Source organism: Vombatus ursinus, unplaced genomic scaffold, assembly GCF_900497805.2.
Source record: "Vombatus ursinus unplaced genomic scaffold, bare-nosed wombat genome assembly UNPS02009132.1, whole genome shotgun sequence".
Taxonomy (NCBI): Eukaryota; Metazoa; Chordata; class Mammalia; order Diprotodontia; family Vombatidae; genus Vombatus; species Vombatus ursinus.
Genome location: NW_020948910.1, coordinates 4,466,124 through 4,472,046, shown reverse-complemented (window position 1 = coordinate 4,472,046; position 5,923 = coordinate 4,466,124). Strand labels below are relative to the sequence as shown.

Genomic DNA, 5,923 nt, shown 5'->3' with positions numbered 1-5,923 from the left:
CTTTTCTCATTCCTATACCTTTTCTCTTGTATTCCACTTTGTTCCTTAGCTCTTCACTGGACTAAATTCTTTTCCTTCCTGAGTATGACAGTCTCATTTTTATTCTGTTTCTGATATATCTTTTCTGTTTCTCTGAACCTCATGCCAACTAACTGGTTAGTGTGATTAATGTAGATAGTCTGAGCAGATAATTCATGCCTCACATGAAGGCTAAAAAGTCCTCATCTGGTTTTGTTGTTTATATCAGCAGAATTATCTAGACAACATAACTAAACTACCGGAAAAATCTACTTTGCTGTATATTATATCATTCATACTTCAAATATAAGTTGTCTCATAACTTCATAGGAAGGCTCTTGATTATGTTTGGAGGAAATAATACATAGGAATCTTTTTAGCTCTTTGTTATATTGCCATAAGAGAGGATTTACAAAAGAAATACAAATCTTAGGCAAAAAAAAGAAGCGACATTTGAAATAAATTTCAAAATGGAAACCTTAGCATAGTCCTCCAATTTTATTTTTTAAATCTATTGTTAAGTATTTACCTGAACAAAAACATTACTAAATTCAGTCCTAGAAATTCTCAAAGCTGTGAGCCTTCTACATTAGAAGCCTTTTACATTAAAAATCCTCCACAAAATCTTTCAGGCAGTAGATATGGATGTACAAGCAGATGATGTTTCACTTTAAATGTTGTTTACTTTGCCAAAAGATGTAGCTAGATTTGCTTCAATGAAAGCTTTTGATACAATTGGATGAGTATGACTGACTCCAGTAGCATCTTCACAGGATGCTCTTTATACTCCAAAGCAAGTGTAGCTTCATTGACCATTTCTCCAGCACCTGCCCCTAGAATATGTGCTCCTGGTATTCTGCTTGTTGACTTCTGATCAAGGATTTTTATAGTCAGAATTAGTCTTAGCTCTGCTATTAGCAGCAAAAGGAAACTTTCCAACCTTGTACTCAATACATTCATCTTTCCATTGTTCTTCTGATTTACCAATCCATCCAACTTCAGGATGTGTCTAGATCATGGACAGCACATGATTTTAGCCAATGTGTACAGCACCGCTAGCTGTCCCTTCAACATAGATAAAGCTACCATCTTCTGCTTTGTTAACTAGCCTGAGGTCAGCAATTAGAATCTCCAATAGTGTAGATATATTTAGAACTCTGGGTTGGATTCTTGTATTGCATAGGACATAACCTTTGAGATCCAGGCCAATTCCAAGTTCTTCCAGTCCCAAATTTTGGTGAAGGGTCATCAGCCAAAGCAAACAAAAAAAATTCTCCAATGATAACTTCAACTTTTCTACCAGAAACACCAACAGATATATCAATTTTCCTTCTGATTTCTTAGTAGCCCTAGTAACTTTGGTATTTAGTTTAAACTTAAATCCATGTTTTTTAAGGATTTACTGAAAACTTTTAGAACTCTCCATGTCAATTCCCATGCCACCAACATGACTCAAGAACTCAACTGCAATCACATCTGCACTAAGTCATTGCCAAAATGAATGAATTCCCACATCAATGACATCTTTTCTGAAACTTTTTTTTAAAGGATAAAGTACCTTCTAGATAATACAACTGTTATCTTCACCAGTCATGAGTATAGGGAACAAAGAAATTTTTGAATCTGTGGCAGTGAAAATGTTCCTTTTTGCTACTATGACCTGATTTTTGCTCATTATATTTCCATATCCAGGCACATAGGTGACCTTATTTTGCTTAAAGAAGTGAACAATTGTACCACTTAAAGCATTTACTGTACCACTCTTGCTCTATCATCCTCTCTAAATTCAAGCAGACTTCTTAAATTTCAATTCCTCTAGATGGTAAATCTTTATGAGTCAAATGGTAAAAGTGTGTTAATTCAATGAAACCTTAGAAATAATACAGCTGACATTCAAATAAATTCTACCAAAGGTTTCACTTTTTTCAACACAGACTGTCTTAAAGTCCAGTAGAGTTAAAGAGCAGTGTTAGTAGCAGCAATATATCCTCCAGGACCAGAACTTATGACTGTGACATCAGCATTAATTGGTTGATCTGCCTAAGTCCTTTGGGTAACTGCAGAAATTCCCCATAGGCTATGAGGCAATTCAACTGAAATGACCTCTCTTGACCAGGACAAAGGACATGTGATTTCAGTTCTACATTTTCATCTCTTTTGACCCCTCAGCCTTGGTTTTCACTTCTTCTGAATGCCCAGTTTTATCTTATGATCACAGAATCATAGAATTACGGACCCAGAAGAGACCTTACAGGTCATCTTGAGCAACCTGTACCAGAACAAGAATCCTCTCTGCAGCATATTTAAGTGGTCATAGAGCCTTAACTAAGATTTTTAGTGAGGAAGAACCCATTGCCTTCCAAAGAAGCCAAGAAGAAGGCTTTTCAACACCTTTAGTTGTTAGGAAAGTTCCCCCCACCTTATATTAAAACCTACCCTGATCGTATTTAATCAATGGCTTTGTACTACAAAGTTTTGGAGCTGAGAAGATAGATGAAGTGTGAATGGCAAAGTTATCTCCTTACCTATGATAATCAGATGTGGGGCTGGAAAGCAATCTTAGAGCTGGTTGTGATGCTTCTCACAGTTACATCTCTATTATATTTTACTGTCACTCTACTCCACCACCAAAGTTCTTTTGGATGCTTCTTTGACCAACTCTGTTACTATGGCTTCCTCTTCCCAGGGCCAATATGGAGGGAGGGGAGTGGAGCTAATTAGTCAGACAATCAACTAGCATCTTTTTAAGTATTCACAGTTCCAAGCACTATGCTAAGCCAGTGGGGATTGAAAAAAAAGCAGGGGGGATAATATTTCAACTGTCTTGTCAATGAAGATATATCACACCTAGCCGATAGAAGAAAAAAAAAAAGTTTTCTCAGAGCGCTATTAAAACCTTTTTTTTTTTAATTGGATTTGTTCTCCATTCCTAGTTGGGTTAGGGCAAATCAAATTCCTTTCAATGTCCTCATTTCAAGGCCCAGGTAGTTAGTTCCTGGCCATGCAAATTGCTTTGAAGTGTCAAAAATTTCAACATGGCAATTAGCAACACTGGAGGGGGAGAAGTGGAAATGTTACCCTTTGCCTTGCATTTCTCTCCTCCTTTTGATGATGATATTGATGATGATAACTAACATTTATATAGTACATTAAAATTTTCAAAGCTCTTTCTTTGTAATATCCCTGTGAGATAGGTTTGAACAAAATGAATGAATGAAAATACATCTGCTAAATACTTACTATATGCCAGACTCCTTATTAAGAATTATAGGCAGTGCAAGAATTATTATCACCATTTGACATATGAGAAAACTGAGGTGCACAGAGTTTAAGTGACCTGCTCAGGGTTACATAGTAGTTAAATGGCAGCATTCTTTTCCCTATATTGTACTGCCCCAAAAAAACTCAAAATCCATAGATGGATGAATGAATGAATAGACAGGATGGATGGATAGATAGGTAGATAGATAGAAAGATAGAGAGATAGATTATAGCTAGATACATGGAATAACAGGATAGATAGATGATAGATACAATCAATTCTCAATATTTGCACATTTAATTTTTATGACTTTAAACATTTGTGTGATTTTATTAGTAACTTCTTTCACTTTTGTGTTGGTGACCTTACACATTTGTGGCTATGTGCAGTGGAGAAAAAATGAGAGGCATGATGTGCACAAGTCTGTAGAGCCACCAGCATGCTACAAAATACTTCTTGGTCTTGTTCACTCTAAGGTTGTAAATAACTCCCTGTGCATTCATTGCATATTTTCATTGGTTGCCATTAAAACTCAAGTTTTGTGTTGCAATTATGTCCACTCTGATCTGATCAGGCTGGTGCATCCTTCATGAGCTCCAATGCCATCCATCAGCCATGAAGGACAGAGGGTCGGAGGTGATGTCGAGACCTCTCCAGTCTCAGCATCTTTGGACAACAATGATTAAAGTCCCAGCAAGGTGGCCAATGTAGAGAGGTTTAAAGCACTACAGTTATCCCTTCCACACTGTGACTTTCCCCATCATGGTTTCAATATATCATGGATTGGCAAAAGAAATGACATGGAAATTTTTGGGGAGTATTGCAGAAGCTGCAGATGACACATGGAGGCCAGTAGACAACATAGAAAAAGTTTAGAGACTCAGAAATGCATAAAATATATATATAGTATTGTATAATATCAACATATTTTATCTTTTAATACTATAATAATTCAGACTTCTTCTCTGATATGAAAAGAGGGCCAAAAATTTTCATGCAGATTTTCCAGATCACGGGAGTGCCATGTCCCTAATTGCTGTGATGTGGGAGGGCTAACTGTATAGTATATAGTACAACACCCTCATACTGGTAGCTGACACAGTGCAAGATAAAACTCAGGCTAAAAAATGTTTTAGTTTTAAGAATTTTATTTGCTGTATAGTATTTATGGTACTATGGATTTCAGATATTATGAAAAGTGTATATTGTCTGAAATCAATGTTTTTTTAATTGAGATATTTAGCACAAAAAGGTCACAGAATTCTAGGGAATTATTAGTGAGAAAAAATGTTTTCATGTTAACAATTTTATTTTGTGTATTGCATTTTATGGGTTGTTTCATAGTTATTATGTTAGGAAAAGTGCGTAATGCCAGAATTAATGTTTTGCTATAAAGAATTGTATGCATAAAAGTGTATTTTCAGTAATCTCTAGTGCAAGACTACAGTTTTTTGGTGGTCACAGGAACCCAACCCCCTATGTCCCATAGCTTCAATGTGTCAACATTTGCATTTTTGAATTTTTACGCCATTTTCTAAGAATGTTACCTCTGCAAAAGTTGAGGACTGGCTGTAGAAGGATAGACAGGATAGATGGATGGATGGATAGATAGATAGATAGATAGATAGATAGATAGATAGATAGATAGATAGATAGATAGATAGATAGAGTTTTGAAATTAGAAGCATAACTAGAACTCAGGCATTTTTTCCCCAGCTACAAGCTTACTTGGAATTGCTTTTAGAAATTAGTCTTCATATGTTTTAATTTGAACTACTGAGGTAATTTTCTTTTAAAAAAATGTTTACACTTACTAACTGTGTGACCCTCGGCGACTCACTTAACCCCATTGCCTGACCAAAAAAAATTGTTTAAACTCTAATTTATGACTTCAGGAAATGAGAAGTTTCTAGAGGCTGCCTTGCAATGCGCAAGTCTGATCTGGAAATTCTCCCAAGCCATTCCAGGCTATCCCCAAAAGTAAGATACAAAACCCCAGAAGATAATATATATTTGAGTTCTAGTTCTGAACAGCTTGTCAGTAGACTTGCCTGTTGCCTCTTCTCCCTCACACCCCTCCCTCCCTTTACAGGTAGGTGCAAAACTTCAGCTCTTTTGCAGAACAAAAGTGATCAGTTTTGTGACAGTACTGCAAAATCTAGACAGATTTTTCCTTGGGCTATGCAGAATTGCTGGCTGGGTCTGACAGGTAGGATTTTCCAGAACTCAGCTATTTAAGTGCAGCAAAAGTTCCATTTGGAACACAACTCTGAATTTTGGGATATTTTTAGTAACATCTTTCTCAACAACACTACAAATATTGCTATTAATGTGATTCTGACTACATTCAACTCTATATTTATACACATTTTCCTTCTTTCCTCTTAGTGTCTTGATTTTTCATGAGTTGATTTTTTATACTTTTTAAAAGTTTTGCTATAGATAGTATAACTCAAGTACATCATGTATAATGTACAGTTTGCATAAAAACTCCTTTCCTATGGCTCAGTTGTATTGTGAAAAACTCTTTGTTTCAGACTGACTGTTCTTGTTTTCTCTCTTATAGACATTTCTATATGGTGATAAGTATATCCATACTGCACCATATTTTCCCTCATTTTTGTTTGTTTTTTATATTAAATC

The 5,923-nt window shown here is 35.7% G+C and overlaps 1 pseudogene; it reads right to left on the bottom strand.

Moving 5' to 3' along the window:
* Positions 1–688: 688 nt before the first annotated feature.
* Positions 689–4,811, bottom strand: LOC114034835 (annotated as a pseudogene).
* Positions 4,812–5,923: the final 1,112 nt, after the last annotated feature.